We start from the raw sequence: 16,525 nt of genomic DNA on the forward strand, positions 1-16,525 counted from the left end.
AAAGTAAGCAAAAGAAAAGAAATAACAAAAGTTAAAGCAGAAATAAATGAAATTGAGAACACACACACAAAAATAGAATCAACAAAGCCAAAAGTAGGTTTTTTAAAAGGTCAACAAATTGACCAATCCATAGGTAAACTGACAAAGAAAAAAAAGAGAAGATGCAAATAAGTGAAATCAGAAATGAGAGGGGCATATTATTACTGACTTCACATAAACAAAATATATCATAAGTGGATACTATGAACAACTGTAACCAAAAATCTGTATAATGTAGACAAAATGGACAAATTCCTAGAAACACGCTGGATGTTTAGGCTAATAGGTTAACTCAGTCAGGTAATGGTGCCCAGTTGTTTGGTCAAGCAAGGACTGTAATACAAGGGCATACTATGGACTTCAATCATCAGTTTATTGCATAGATGGCTGATTATATGTACAATCAACTAAGGAGATTGTGGCCAGAACTGAGTGATCTATTATTCAATCTGTGGAAGGCCTTAAAAGGAAAGTGATTTCAGAATTCAGGGAGAGAATTTCCATCTCTACTTAAGATGGCCAGCATATCCTGGAAACATATTGAAGAGCTTCATCGGAGGCCCTGGTTTGCAGCCTGCTTTGTGGAATTTGGACTTGTGCATCCCCATGGTTGCATGACAGTATTTTATAAAATCTAATACTATTTACAGATTTCTCCTGTCAATTGTTTGCCTAGAGAACCCCTACCAATAAACACATACAACCTACACTGATGCTAGAACAAATAGAAAACCTCAACAAACCAATCACAAGTAAGGAAATTGAGCTAGTCATTAAAATCCTGCCAAAGTTGAAAAGCCCAGATACAGAAAGATCACAGGTGAATTCTACTAATCAGTGAAAACAGAATTAACACCAATCTTGCTCAGTCTTTTAAAAAATAGGACAGCAGCAAATACTACCACGCTCATTCTATGAAGCCACCACCCTAATCCCAAAGCCAGATAAAGATAACATGAAAAAGTAAAATTATAGACCAATTTCTCTAATGAATATAGATGCAAAATCCTCAATGAAATACTTGCAAACCTAATCCAAAAGCATGTTAAAAAGAACTATACATCATGATCAGGTCAATTTTATGCAAGGTATGCAAGGGTGATTCAACACAAGAAAATCAGTCAGTGTAATATATCACATTACTAAACTGAAGAAGAAAAATCACATGATCACCTTAATTGATGCAGAAAGTATTTGACAAAATCCAGCATCTTTTTTGTTTGTTTTTATTATCTTTTTTAAAGATACATAAATTACACAAAATGTTACATTAAAAAGTATAAGAGGTTTCCATATACCTCACTCCCCACACTCCCCACTCCTCCCATATCAACAACTTCTTTCATTAGTGTGGTACATTCATTGCATTTGGTGAGTACATTTGGGAGCATTGCTACATAGTATGGATTATAGTTAATGTTGTAGTTTACACTCTCTCCTAGTCCATCCAGTGGGTTATGGCAAATATATTATGTCTTGCATCTGTTTCTGAAGTCGGAAAATGCCCCAAGATCACACCTCTTTTTCCCTCTCCCTGCCTTCAGCAACTCCCGTGGTCACTGTCTGCACATCAGTGATGTAAGTTCTTCCATTGCTAGAGTCACAATAATTCAAAAGTAGAATACCAGAAGCCCACTCTAATCCATATTTTATTCCTCCATCCTGAGGACCCTCGGATGGCAATGTCCACCCCACCTCTAAATTGAGAGGGGACTTTGATCCCACATGACTGATGAATGTGAGTCTCCTGCTTCTCAGTTCCCCTGTGGGTGTTGACCATCCTCACCTCCCTGTTAGCTGACAGTGTAAGTCCAATGAACTGGAGAATAGGTGTTGCAACTCTGCTGAGACTCAGGGCCCAGTTGACACATAGACAGTCCAGAGATTCAAGTCTCCTGAGTATACACCAACCTCATTGACAACCTCAGGTTCAGTAAAAGTGACAGAAGAAGCATGTATAGAGAGGTCACATCTGAGCCTAACTCTATGACACTCAGGAGCACAAATTCCAAAGTAGGGCCCACTGGCATGGCACTGAACTCCAGAGTCATCTGCCATAACTGTAGATCCTGTGTATCTCTGTAGCCCTCAGGAGCACCAGTACCTAGGGTTATACCTACATTCACTGTCTCTGAGATCCTGCTGAAATACGCATAAAGATGACCCTCTGAAGACCTCCCTACTCATTTTGAAGTCTCTTTGCCATATAAATGCATTTGTCTTTACCATTTCCCCCTTTTATTCAAGGTTCTTTTCTACCAACATCTTTTCTTGATGAAAACTCTCCAAAAGATAAGAATAGAAGGAAACTTTCTCAACTTGATAAAGAACATAAATGAAAAACCTTCAGCTAACATTGTACTTAATGGAGAAAGACAGAAAGCTTTCCTTCTGAAATTAGGAACAAGACAAGGATGCCCACTACTACTGTTATTAAATATTGTGCTAGACCTTATAGCTAGAGCAGATAGGCAAGGAAGGGAAAAAACCCACAATCAAATAGGAAAGGAAGAAGTTAAATTTTCACTATTTGATGATGACATGATCTTATATCTAGAAAACCACCCAAAATCCATAACATAGTTACTAGAACTAATAGATAAGTTCATTAATGTGGCAGGATAAAAGAATTAATAATAAAAAATCAGTACTATATCTATATACTACTAATGAACAATCTGAGGAGGAAGTCAGGGGGAAAAAATCCCATTTACAATAGAGACTAAAAGAATCAAATATTTAGGAATAAACTTCACCAAGGACATAAAAGACTTGTATTCAGAGAAACTACAAAACATTGCTAAAAGAAACCAAAGAGGACATGAATAAATTAGAGGACATTCCATGTTCATGCATTGGAAGGCTAAATACCAAGAAGATGTCAATTCTTTCAAATTTATCTATAGATTCAATGCAACCCAAGAAAACTTCCAATAGACTTTTTTACAGAATTGGAAAGGCCAATTATCAAATTTATTTGGAAGGGTAATAGGCCCCAAATAGCCAAAATATCATAGAAAACAAGAAAAAAGTTGGAGAACTCTCACTTCTCGACGTTAAAGCATGTTATTTAGGTAAAAAAAAAAAAGTATAGTACTGACATAAAGATAGACACATTGAGCAATGGAATTGGATTGAATGTTCAGAAATAGATATTCAAATCCATGGCAATGTGATTTTTGACAAGGCTATCAAGCCCACCCAAATGGTCTAAAACAGTCTATTCAAGAAATGGTTCTCTGAGAACTGGATATCCACATTCAAAGAAAGGAGGACCTAAAATTACACCTCTATAAAAATTAACTTAAAATTGATCAAAGATCTAAAAATAAAAGCTTCTACCATAAAAATCCTAGAATAAAATGTAGGGAAACATCTTCGAGATCTTGTGGTAGGTGGTGGTTTCTTAAACCTACACGAAAGCACAAGCAATGAAGGAAAAAAAAAATTGATGAATGGGAGTTCCTCGGTGCCCTTGGGAGGGATGTATATTCTGCTGTTTAGGAGTACAGTGTTTTGTATATGTCTATTAGGTCTACTTTATTTATAGTTTTGCTCCCCTCCATTTCCATACTGATCATCTACCTAGATGTTCTATCCATTGGTGAAAGTAGTGTATCGAAGACTTCTAGCTATTAATGTAGAGGTGTCTGTTTCTCCACTCACTCGTATAGTTGAGGGTACTGTGATTAGGTTCATAAATATTATGCTTGTTATATCTTCTTGGTGACTTAACACCTGTTACTGTATAATGCCATTCTTTGTTTCCTGTAATAGTTTTTGACCTATTGGGTATCAAAACAAGTCTCAATAAATTTTAAATGATTGATATTATGAAAAGATGCTTGCCCACACAAAGTGAATGGAGCTAGATATCGACAACAGAAGGATAACTGGCAATTCCACAAGTACCTGGAAGTTAAACAGCACACTATTAAATAATCCACAGGTTAAAGTACAAATCACAAGGAAAATCAGGAAATATCTTGGGATAAATTAAATCAAAACACAATATAACAAAACTTATGGGACAAGGAAAGACAGTGCACAGAGGGAAATGTATAGCTCTAAGTGATTACATTAAAAAAGAACAAATTCTCAAATCAGAGATCTAACTTCACACCATGAAGAACTACAGAAGAAGAGCAGATGGGAGGAAATAAAAATAAATTAGAGTAGAGATAAATGAAATAGAGAATAAAATCAGTAGAATCAAACAAACACAAAGTTGGTTCTTTGAAAAGATTGAAACAACCAACAAAGCTTCATAAGACTGTCAAAAAAAAAAAAAGCCAGATAGAGAAGACAGAAATTACTAAAATCAGGAATGAAATGGGGGCTTTACTGCTAATTTCACAGAAATAAAAAGGATTGTGAGGATAATATGAAAAATTGTTTACCAATAATTTAGATAAACTAGATGAAATGGACAAAATTTCTAGAGGCACACTAACCACCTACAATGACTCAAGAATAAATAGACACTTTCAAAAAACCAATTGCAAGTAAAGAGATTGAATCAATACTCCAAAGCCTCCCAACAAAGAAGAGCTCAGAATCAGATACCTCATTACATTTTACCAAACATTTAAAGTCTTCCAAAAATATGATAGTTGGGGACACTTCCCAACTCATATTTTTTAAGTCACCATCACCATAATACCAAAGTCAGATAAATATATCATTTGGAAAAAAAATTACAGACCAATATCCCTCATGAATATAGATGCAAAAATCTTCAACAAAATACTAGCAAGCCAAATCCAACAGTATAATTTTTTAAAAATTATGCACACAATGATCAAGTGGGATTTATCCCAGGTAAGTGATGGTGGTTCAATATAGCAAAATCAATGAATTTAACAAATCATATTGATAGAATGATTTAAAAACACTGCATGATCATCTCAATTGGTGCAGAAAGGATATCTGATAAGATCCAACACTTGTTCTTGATAAAAACACCCAGAAAACTAAGAGAAAGAAACATTCTTAACATCCTTAAAAAACACCTTTAATATGATATAAGAAAAATCCACAGCTAATATCATACTCAAAGGTGAAAGAGTAACAGCTTTCCACTCAGATCAAGAGCATAAGGACACACACCATTAACACTGTAACTCAGTATTGTACCGAAATTTTTAGACAGAGTACATAGGCAAGAAAAACAAATAAAAGACACCCAAATTGGAAAGGAAGAAATAAAACTTTCCTTATTTGCATACATTACCTTATGTAAAGAAAACCCTGATACCTGATACATCAATGACAGAACTACTGGAGTAATAAATAAATTCAGCAAAGTCGCTGGATATAAGGTTGATGTGCAAAACTCACTAGTGTTTCCACACACTAGGAATGAACAATCCAAAGAGGAAATAAAGGGAAAAAACTCAATTTACAATAACAAAATAATCAAATACCTAAGAATAAACTTAACCAAAGATGTAAAGGATCTGTAGGCAGGAAACTACAAAATATTGCTGTAAGAAATTAAAGAAGACCTAAATAACTGGAAGGACATTACAGATTCATGGACTGTAAGACAAATATTGGGAAGATATTAATTCTACCCAATGTAATTTACAGATTCATCACAACCCCAATCAAAATTCTAACAGTCTTATTCACAGATATGGACAATCCAATCACCAAATTCATGTGGCAAATGTAACATTCACATGTAAAAATATCATTATTCGAGAAGGGGGAAAAGGGGGAGGATGTTGGGTACATGGGAGACCCTATATTCTGTATGTGATTTTATTGTGACCTAAAACTTCTTTGAAGACATAATGAAGAAAAAAAAAAGAGATAAGACACTGAAGAAGAAATGGAAGAGATTACCTTACCACTCTACATACAGGACAACACCTATTACAGGATGAAAGGCAAAATATCAAAACAAATTTTTAATCATGTTTTTCATTTTAATACCCCAATTTTTACTTTATTTCAGTTTAAAATATTATGTATTTTATTTATAATGTTTAAACCTATCATAACTATTGCATTTTCCTATTAATTGAATTTGGCAATATATTAGGCTTCATTTTTGAAGACGTTTTGGATCACAGAGTAATTCAGCTATAGCAGAGGAAGAACATTGTTGTGGGATGTCATTGATGAAGATGCATGGGACTCAGTTTGCCTGGGCATGCATATAGGGTATATAGATATGTTTGGCTGTTCACTGGATATTGACATAGTGAGTAGAGATTCACACAACAACTGAGGGGGTGCTGGGATCCCATCCTGAGGAGCTCTGTTGCATTCCCCAATGGAACAGGAACAATCCTCCAAGTGAAAGGGCAATGACCAATGAAGAAGGGTGGTCCAATGATGGGCTCTTGATACTGATGACTATACTTATGAGCCTTGTGAGCTAGAAATTTCATCTTAGCTTAGTGATGGAGAGTGTCTAAGAGTTACCTCGTGAGAGCCTCCATGTTGCTCAAATGTGGCCACCTTCTAAGCCAAACTCAGCATACAAATACATTACCTTCCCCCCAGTATGGGACATGACTCTTGGGGATGAGCCTCCCTGGTGCCAAGGGATTACTACCAAGCACCAGCTGATGAAGCAACTAGAAAAATACCTTAAATAAAAGGGGGAAATGGTAAAGATAAATGAGTTTATATGGGTAAGAGAATTCAAAATGAGTCAGGAGGTCATCAGAGGGGTTGCACTTACATACATCTCAGCAGGATCTCAGAGACAGGCAAATAGATACAACCCCAGATCATTGTGCTCCTAAGGGCTATGGGGACAACCAGGTCCTACAGTCATGGCAGATGGGTCTGAAGTTCAGAGCCTTGCCAGTGGACCCTTACTTTGGAATTTATGCTCCTGAGAGTGATGGAACTTAACTCAATGTGACTTCTTTACACATGCCTCTTCTTTTATTGAACCAGTGGTTGATGCTGGGGTTGGTGTATGCCCAAGAGACTTGAATCTCTGGACTGTCCATGTATCAGCTGGTCTCTGAGCCTCAGCAGTGTTGCAGCACCTACTCTGTAGTTTGTTGGCCTTACCCAGGTCAGCTGACAAGGAGGTGAGGATGAACAACCACCAAACCAGGACCCAAGAGAGTCTACAGCTGCAGGCACAAGTGACCCATCCACCAGCCATGTGGGATCGAGGATCCCTCTCAACTGAGAGTTGGAGTGGGTATCACTATCTCAGGGTCCTCAGGATGAAGGAATAAAATACGGATTAGAGTGGGCTTAACTATATTCTACTATAGAATTATTGTGACTCTAGCAATTGACTAATTTAAATTATTGATGCAGAGACAGTGGCAATGGGAGTTGCTGAAGGCAGGGAGACTGAAAAGGAGATGTGTTATGAAGGCATTTTTGCAACTTGGAGTCATCTGGAATGATATTGCAGGGACAGATGCAGGACTTTATATATCCTGCCATAACCCATGGGACGGACTGGGAGAGAATGTAAACTATAATGTAAACTATAATCCATGCTGTGTAGCAGTGCTCCAAAATGTATTTGTCAAATGCAATGAATGCACCTTACTAATTAAAGAAGTTGCTGATGTGGGAAAAGTGAGGGGATGGGGCTGGGGAGTGGGGTATATGGGTACCTCCTATATTTTTTTAAAGTAATATTTTGTGTGATTTGTGTATCTTTAAAAAATAAATTAAAAATATATTTTTTAAAAAATTCATGTGGAAGGATAAAGGATCCAGAATAGCTAAATCCATCTTGAAAAAGAATAAAGTTGGATGACACACACTTCTTGATTTTACAACTTGTTACAAAGCTACAATAATCAAAACAGTAAACAGTGTAGTACTGGCACAAGGACAGACATAGACCAATGGAGTCAAATTGAGATTTCAGGGGGGAAAAAAAAGCTCTCTCACCAATGGTCAAGTGAAGTTTTTCAATACTGCCAAAACTACTTAGTGAGAAAAGAATGGTCTTTTTAACAAATGGTACTGAGAAAACTGGATATCCATAAGCAAAAAAAAAAAAGGGTGGACTCTTATACCATATACAAAATTCAACTCAAAATGGATGAGACTTTAATTTAACAACCAATGCTATAAAACTCCTGAAAGGAAACAGGGAAACATCATCAGCATCTTGTGTTGGGCAATGGTTTCTTTGGCTTGACACCAAAAGCATGAGCAGGAGAAGAAAAATAAATAAATAGGTCTTCATCAAAATTGAAATATTTTATGCATCCAAGGGTTTTATCTAGAAAATGAAAAGACAAAATAGAGAATGGGAGAAAATACTTGGAAACCATATCTCTGATAAGTACTTAACATCTAGAATATATAAAGAACTACAACTCAACAACAAAAAAATACAAACAACTCAGTAAAAATTGAGAAAAATACTTGAATAGAAATTTCTCCAAAGACTTACACATGGCCAATAAACACATGAAAAGATGCTTAATGTCATTAGCCATTAGGGAATTTAAAAACTACAATGGGATATTATTTCACACCCTTTAGAAGGGCTACTATAAACAAAAAGGAAAACAAGCATTTGAAAGCATGTGCCAAAATAAGCACTCTTTCATTGGTAGTGGAATTATAAAATTGTGCAGCCACTGTGGAAAACACTTTGGCAATTCCTCAGAAAGTTTAGAATTAACTTATGATCAGTCAATATTACTTCTTGGTATATATCCCAAATAGATAAAAGCAGAGACCCAACAGATATTTACATTCTGATGCCCACAGAGACATTCACAATAACCAAAAGTTTGGGGCAACACAATTGTCCATCAGCTGATGAACAGACAGACAAAATGTTGTACATATATATAATGGAATGTTATTCAGCCATAAACAAGAATGAAGTTCTAATGTATGTGACAGCATGTATGGACTGTGAAGACATCATGTTGAGTGCAATAAACCAGATGAAAAGGACAAATATTGCATGATTTCACTTATATGAAATAAACAGAATAAGCAAATTCATAAAGTTAGAAAATAGAATACAGGATACCAGGGGCCAGGTGGAGGTGGGCAATGGAGAGTTAATGTTTAATTGGTATGAAGTTTCTTTTTGGGTGCTAGAAATGTTTTGGCATTGGAGGTGGATTGAAGCAAAAATTTGGGAACATAAATAACATCACTGAATCGTATATTCAAAAATGGAAAAAAATGGATATTTTTATTTTATATATAATTTGTCAGGTAAAAACCAACAATGTAGAACTGTTCAATACTAACAGTGAACCCTAATATATACTGTGCACTATGTTAATAGTGTAATTATAATATTATAACATCAATTATATCAAGTTATCACACTAATGCAAAATGTTAATAATAGTGGAAATTGTACGTTGAGAGGGCAGTGTAAAGGGGACTCTGCTTCATCCATGACTTTTCTGTAAACCTATACATTCTTTAATTAAAAATGAATAAAATAAAACTAAACTAGACTAAATTAAAATAAAAAGCATGTAAGGAAAAACATTCCCTTTCTAATTAAAAATGGAAAGCCTCTCCAGGAGCAAATTAACTTTTAAAAATAGCAAATCAGTAAATTTTTTACTGAATTAGGAAAGATCTCAAAACCTGATATATGGTTGTATGGCTTATTAACACCATACTTGTTTATAGATTCTTAGAAACTAAAAGAGAATTATTTCTTTAATTAGGAAGAATTTGGTTGTGGGGTCGTGGAATAAGGCTTCTCCGTAGTATCTCTGTATTGTCCCTTTTCCTCACCACAGAGCGATATTGAATACATACGAGACAAGAGAACTGTCACAAGACCTGAAGAATCCTAAAAGAAGAACTGGAAATGGGGCATTAAGGAGAGTGAAGAGAAAAGACTGTCAGTTTTGAAGACTGCTACTTTTAAAAGCACCTGTATTAAATAAAGAAATCTTTAAATATCAAACAGAAGTCCTGAGAATTGAGGCATAAATTGAACTATACCAAACATTTGTCCAGGTTATCAGTTCCCTCTCAAAAGCAGATCAACCACCAAGGCCTGTCTAAATTAGAAGAATTTTGAGAAAAAACACATTTTTCTACTCTCAGATAACTTATCAATTGTCCTCACTCATATACACTTTATTAATGAACAAGATAGACAAAAACAAACCAAACCAAACTAACAAATGAGTGCAGATATTACTACCCTAATTCAAAATTGACTAAGTTGGCAGCCAAGATGAGAACACATGCATTAAAGGAACTGTATGAAAGGAATAATTTAAAACAAAAATGGAATGTGATCCAGAACCATAACAATATTTTAGGCAAATACTTTTCAACAATTTAAAATCAGTAAAAACGCAACTGTTTTCACAGAGTCCAAAATCAAAAAACAACAAGAAGTTTAAAAGTAATGATAACTTAGAAGAAAAATGCACATTAGATTGGCAGGTAACAGAAAATTAAAAATAGTAATAAATTCATTATATGAATCTAAAATATTGGCAGTAGAATAGAAGCTATGAAAATCAATTACTGCTGTGAAGATATCTGGAGAAATTAATAAAACATGGAGAAAAAGAGAAAAGAATAGTAGTCATTGCATAGAAAATAAATGAAGCAGAGTGTTCTTTAATTGATAATAGCTAATACCTACCATTTTATTGACTCTATATAGTTACCTCACATATTACCTTACATCATCTCCATGAAAATATTATTAGGAAAATTCTATTATTATTTCCACTTTACAGATGGATATAACTCAGGCACAAATAGATTAATTTATCCTGTGGTCATACAGCTAGTGAGCTATAGAGATGCCACTGAGTGGAAACCAGACTTTCATAAGAGTCCATATTTTACGCTATACAAACAACAATCCATGAGGTAACATACAGATGCCCAAAGAAATACAACATACAGTTGATAGGTGACCTTGAAATGGAAAATAGAAGAAAAAGAAGAAAAAATTTGAATTCATTGAAGACAAATTATCAAATTATCAAAATGATTGCTTATTGAATAGTTATAACAAACTATAGAAAAATTTCATCCAGAGTAACTGATACTGAACTATAACTACAAGAATTAACTAAATTTGAATTTTAAAAAGAATGAGAAAAAAGTAAATTGCCAAGACAAAAACAGTAAAGAACCTGCCAGTTAAAATATCATTTTGCACTCAGTGTTTTCCATATTAACATTATTTTCCAGCAGTCTACAGAAAATTGTTCAGTGTTAAAGAGGGAAATTTTTTTTTCAGAATTTTGTGTTTTTATACTGGTAGAGGAGGGGCATTTTCAATTATGCAAAGGCTTTTCTGCTGGACAAAGAGAGGAAAACACTATTAAACGTACTAAATTTATTAAAAATTTAAGCTAAAAAAGCACAATCTTACTAAAGATAGTGGTAACTATAAATACATCAGAACAGTCTTGCATAATATTGCAGTGACAGATACAGGCCACTGTATATTTTGTCATAACCTACAATACTGGACAGGACAGAATGTAAACTGTAATACATGTTTAGTAGCAATGCAACAATATGTGTCATCAAATTGTAATAAATGTACCACATTAATGAGGGAAGTTGTTGATGTGTGAAAGTATTAGAGGAGAAGTGAGTGGGGAATATGGGAATACCTTATATATATGTGTGTGTTTTTTTCATTTTTATTGAAGTATATCACTCAGATAAACATACATAAACAATAAGTGTATAGTAATAATTGTGAACTTGCTAAACAAGCACACATAGCATCATACAGGACTCTCATAACTCACCATACCACCAATATTTGCATTGTTGTTAAACATTTTAAACTAATGATTAAAGAGAATTGTCAAAATATTGCTACTAACCAAAGTGTTTTCCCCCAATCCACCCTATTATTATTATTACCTTTATATAATTTATATATGAACATACGTAAACAATAAGTGTAGAGTAAAAGTTGTGGACTTACAAAGCAAACATGCGTAACATTGTACAGGTGTCCCACACATCAACCCTCCACCAATACCTTCCATTGTCATGAGACATTTGTTACAGATTAAGAAAGAATACTGTCAAAATCTTACTACTAATAGTCTGTATTTACATTGGTGTATTTTCCCCCCAACCCACCCTATTATTATTTTTAAATATATTTTTTATGCCAGAAGTTTTAAACTTATAAAACAATCATGCACACATGCAGAATTCCAAAACAACATCCATCTATCAACACACCGCATTGTGGTGGGACAGTCGTTACAGATAAGACAGTATCATTTGATTTTTACCACATCCATAGTGTACATTGGCACATATTCTCCATACTGCCCCATTATCAACACAGTACAACTTTGGCATAGATGCAGGCATATTACATCATTACTGCCAACCACAGTTCATAGGTCCCTTCAGTTGTATTTTTCCCATGCTTCTCCACATTCCCACCACCCTGCAATAGTGATGTACATTTGCTCTAGCTTACAAAGAACACTCTTGCATCTATACCATCAGCCACAATTCTCATCCCCCTCTTGGTTTATTGTGCTACTCAGTTCTTAGATTATTCTCTAGCAGTCTGTCAGTTGACATTTACATCCCTAGACCACAATTTTCAGCCACATACTCATTTATAAACAAGCTATTACTCAGTATTTGTTACCATCCACTGTACACATTTCCACACTTTTACATTAAAGCTAATTAAAATTTCTACATCCATTAAACATCAGTAGCCCATTCTACCCTCCTCTTATTTCCTTTAAGAATCCACCACCTACCACCAGGGCTTGAAAATATTTTCTTACAATTTCTTCTAGAAGTTGTGTGGTTCTTGCTTTTATGTTTAGATTTTTATTCATTCTGAGTTAATTTTTGAATAAGGTGTGAAATAGGGGTCCTCTTTCCTTCTTTCGGCAATGGATATCCAGTTCTTTCAGCACCATTTGTTGAATGGACTGTTCTGCCCAAGCTGTGTAAATTTGACAAGTTAGTCAAAAAATCACTTGACCATACATGTGAGGGTCTATTTCTGAACCATCACTTTGGTTTCATTGGTCTATGTGTCTGTCTTTATGCCAGTACCATGCAGTTTTTACCACTATAGCTAGATAATTTAATTTAAAGTCTGGAGATGAGTGTTCACTTTTCCTTTTTAAGATGTTTCTGGCTATTCAGCGTTCCTTACCCTTTCAAATAAATTTATTAATTATGTGTTCAATTAATAAAAGATGCAGATGGAATTTTTATCGGGATTGCATTGAATCTGTATATCAATTTGAATATAATTGATGTCTTTATGATATTTAGTCTTCCAATCCATGAGCATGGAATGTTCTTCCAATTATTTAAGCCTTTTAAAATTTCTTTTAACATTGAGTTGCCGTTTTTTGAATACAAATGATTTACATCCTTGGTTAAGTTTATTCTTATTTGATTTTTATCTCTCATATTTTATTTTTCCCATTCTTTTGACAATTTTTTTACTTTTATTGATATAATCTTCATTTCTAGACTCTCCTCCAGGCCTTTTTCTCCAGCCCCTCCCCCCCTTTTTTTTTCAGGCTCTAGCACACCCTTTAGTATTCCCTGAAAATCTGGTCTCTTTGTTAGAAATTCTCTCAGTTTCTGCTTATCTGTGACTATTCTAATCTTGCCCTCATTTTTGAAAGACAATCTTGCTGTATATAAAATTCTTGGCAATACCACTGTCTTCTTGCCTCCATGGCTTCTGGTGAGAAATCAGCACTTAATCTTATTGGGTATCCCTTATATGTTATGCATTGTTTACTCTGCTGTTCTCAGAATTCTCTGTCTTTGGCATTTGGCATTCTGATTAGTATGTGTCTCAGAGTTGGTCTATTTGGATTTTTTGCATGGGAGTAGGTTGTGCCTCTTGGACATGGATATCTATGTCTTTCACTAGAGTTGGGAAATTTTCTACCATAATTTCTTCAAATATTCTTTCTGTCCCTTTTCCCTTCTCTTCTCCTTCTGGGACACCCATGACATGTATGTTTGCATGCTTTTTGCTGTCTTTAAGTTCCCTGAGACCTTGTTCAATTTTTTCCGTTCTTTTCTTTGTCTGCTCTTTTGTATGTTCACTTTCAAGGGCCATTTCTTCAAGCTCACTAATTCTTTCTTCTCTCTCCTCAAATCTGCTATTATATGATTCCATTGTTCTTTAAATTTCATTTATTGTGCCTTTCCTTCCTATAAGACCTGTTATTTTTCTATGTATGACTTCAAATTCTTCTATGTGCTCATCCAATATCTTCTTGATATCAATCTCTTTAGCCATCTCATTGAATTTTTTAAGGAGATTTGTTTGAACATCTATGATTAGTTGTCTTAACTCTTTTATGTCATGTGGTTCTCATCTTGTTCCTTTAACTGGGCCATATCTTCATGTTTTTTGGTGTGGATTATTTTTTGTTGGTGTCTTAGCATCCTGCTGGCTAAAGGATTTATTCTGGGTGAAGATTTTCTCTTTAGTTTAGAGCTTCCTGCCATTTCTCCCTTGCTGATTGTGCAGTAGGAGCAAAGGATGCAGTTGGTGCTATAAGCTGTGGAGCCTCAAGGTGCCCTCATTGCCCCAGGAACCAATGAAGCTTCTCTCAACTTTCTTTTTTGCCAGGGGTAGAACAGAGTCACAGCTGTGTGGAATAATCCAAGTTGTGCAGGTCTAGTCTGTAGTTACCCAGAGAGACAGATGAAGATTCATGCCCCCTTTTCCCCTGCCTGGGGCAGGGATGGAGCTGCAGTTGTGGGCAGCAATCTATGTAGTGTGGGTCCAAGATGACCACAGTTGCCCTGGTAGACAGTCTCTGCCAGCCACAGGTACCCACAGCTACACTGGTGCAGGGCCTGCTAGCCTCCTCATTGGCAGAGGTGCAGTTGAAGCCTAGGCTAGGACTGCAGACTGATCTGGGTGAAAGAAACAGTGACCACTGTCACTGTGATTTTTGGTCCTGGTTTCCCCTCAGACTGGGGGCAGAGTAAAAATGGCAGCTATTAGCCTCTTTATGCCTTGGATAGATTCACACACTACTGTTCCTAGGGTCATACCTCAGCCAGCCAAGTCTACTAATCAGTAGCCATAATCAATGGCCAACTATCTCCTTTTCCCTTTTTTTGGGAATGGAACTTCCAAGTCCAGTCACAGAATAGCTCCTGGGGCAGCTTGCTCTGCCAAAGTAGGACAATCATCAGCCTCTGTGGCTTGGCCAGTAATTTCCCAGAGAGGCTGGCACAGGACCCTCAGTTTCCTCCCTCCCAGAGGTGGGGCTGGGGCTCAGGCTAGACCTGCAATCTTATCTGTATGGAAAGAAGCCAGTCCCTGCCAGCACTGTGATTTTCAGTCCACCCTGTTTCGGCTTGTGCCAGGTGCAGAGTTAAGATGGTGGCTACTGTCCTCTTTCTGGCTTGGACAGGCTCAAACTTAGCTGATCTCAGGATTATACTTTAGGCTGTTGAAATTACTCATCTGTAGCTGAATTTGGTGCCCAACTGTCTCTTCCTCCCCAGGTTTTGGGAAGTGGAGGTTTCAATTCCAGTCATGGAACTGCTCCGGAGGGGGCTTGTGCCTCCAGTGGAGAATGGGCACCGGCCTCTGTGGCATCAAGCATTCTACTTATGAATCTTCTCTGCAGATGGGCAGTCTCCTCCTTAAATTCCTTCAAGGATGTTGCAGGATGCTCTTCTGGTCTCCTATAGCACCCAAACAGGTATTTCAGCTAGCTCCAGACAGCTCTGGGTGTTTACTAACTGCCTTGTAGCAGGAGCTGACTCTAGGACACCTTACTCCTCCACCATCTTGCTGGTTCCTCTCCCTTATATTTTTTTGTGTAATATTATATAATCTAAAGCTTCTTTAAAAATAAAAAAAATAATTAATGTGATCATAAAGATTAGATTGGAATAGATGTGAACTGTATGGGATACATTGAGAATGTCATTAGTTCCCTTTCCTTTTCAACCATCATAATAATGACCATTACCTACAGTTAAAATTGGCAAAATATTGTTAAATAATATAATTTTTATGTTTGATGAGCTAATAAGTAAATTAAAAATTATTTCTGAATACTGTCTATGCAGAGTCATCTTTTAGATTTTTTGTATTTAATGACTTATGAAAAAACTGAAATTAACTAATAGAACTATTTGGAAGCAAATGGAAAGATGAATCAAGAGAGTCCTTGACCAAAATAGAATCCATAACTAGAAATAAAACTATAAAATAAAGTTAAATAATACTAATTCATACAAATGTGAAATAAGTCATGTTCCATTATCTAATGAGGACAGAGGAAACAAATATTTTATTAAGGGACAAAATGATTAGATATTTATGGAATGTTTTTAATGTTAGAATCTTTTTAAAATTAAAATGCCCTGATAGTTGATTCAGAAATTCCACTTTCAGGAAATCACCCCTAAATATACTTTCATTAGGGCACCAGGATATATTTGTGATAATGTTTGATGCAATAGTTTTTCCTCACTATTCAATATGCCAAGGAATATTTAAATATATTATGATAAATAA

This window comes from Dasypus novemcinctus, chromosome 4, assembly GCF_030445035.2.
Source record: "Dasypus novemcinctus isolate mDasNov1 chromosome 4, mDasNov1.1.hap2, whole genome shotgun sequence".
NCBI lineage: Eukaryota > Metazoa > Chordata > Mammalia > Cingulata > Dasypodidae > Dasypus > Dasypus novemcinctus.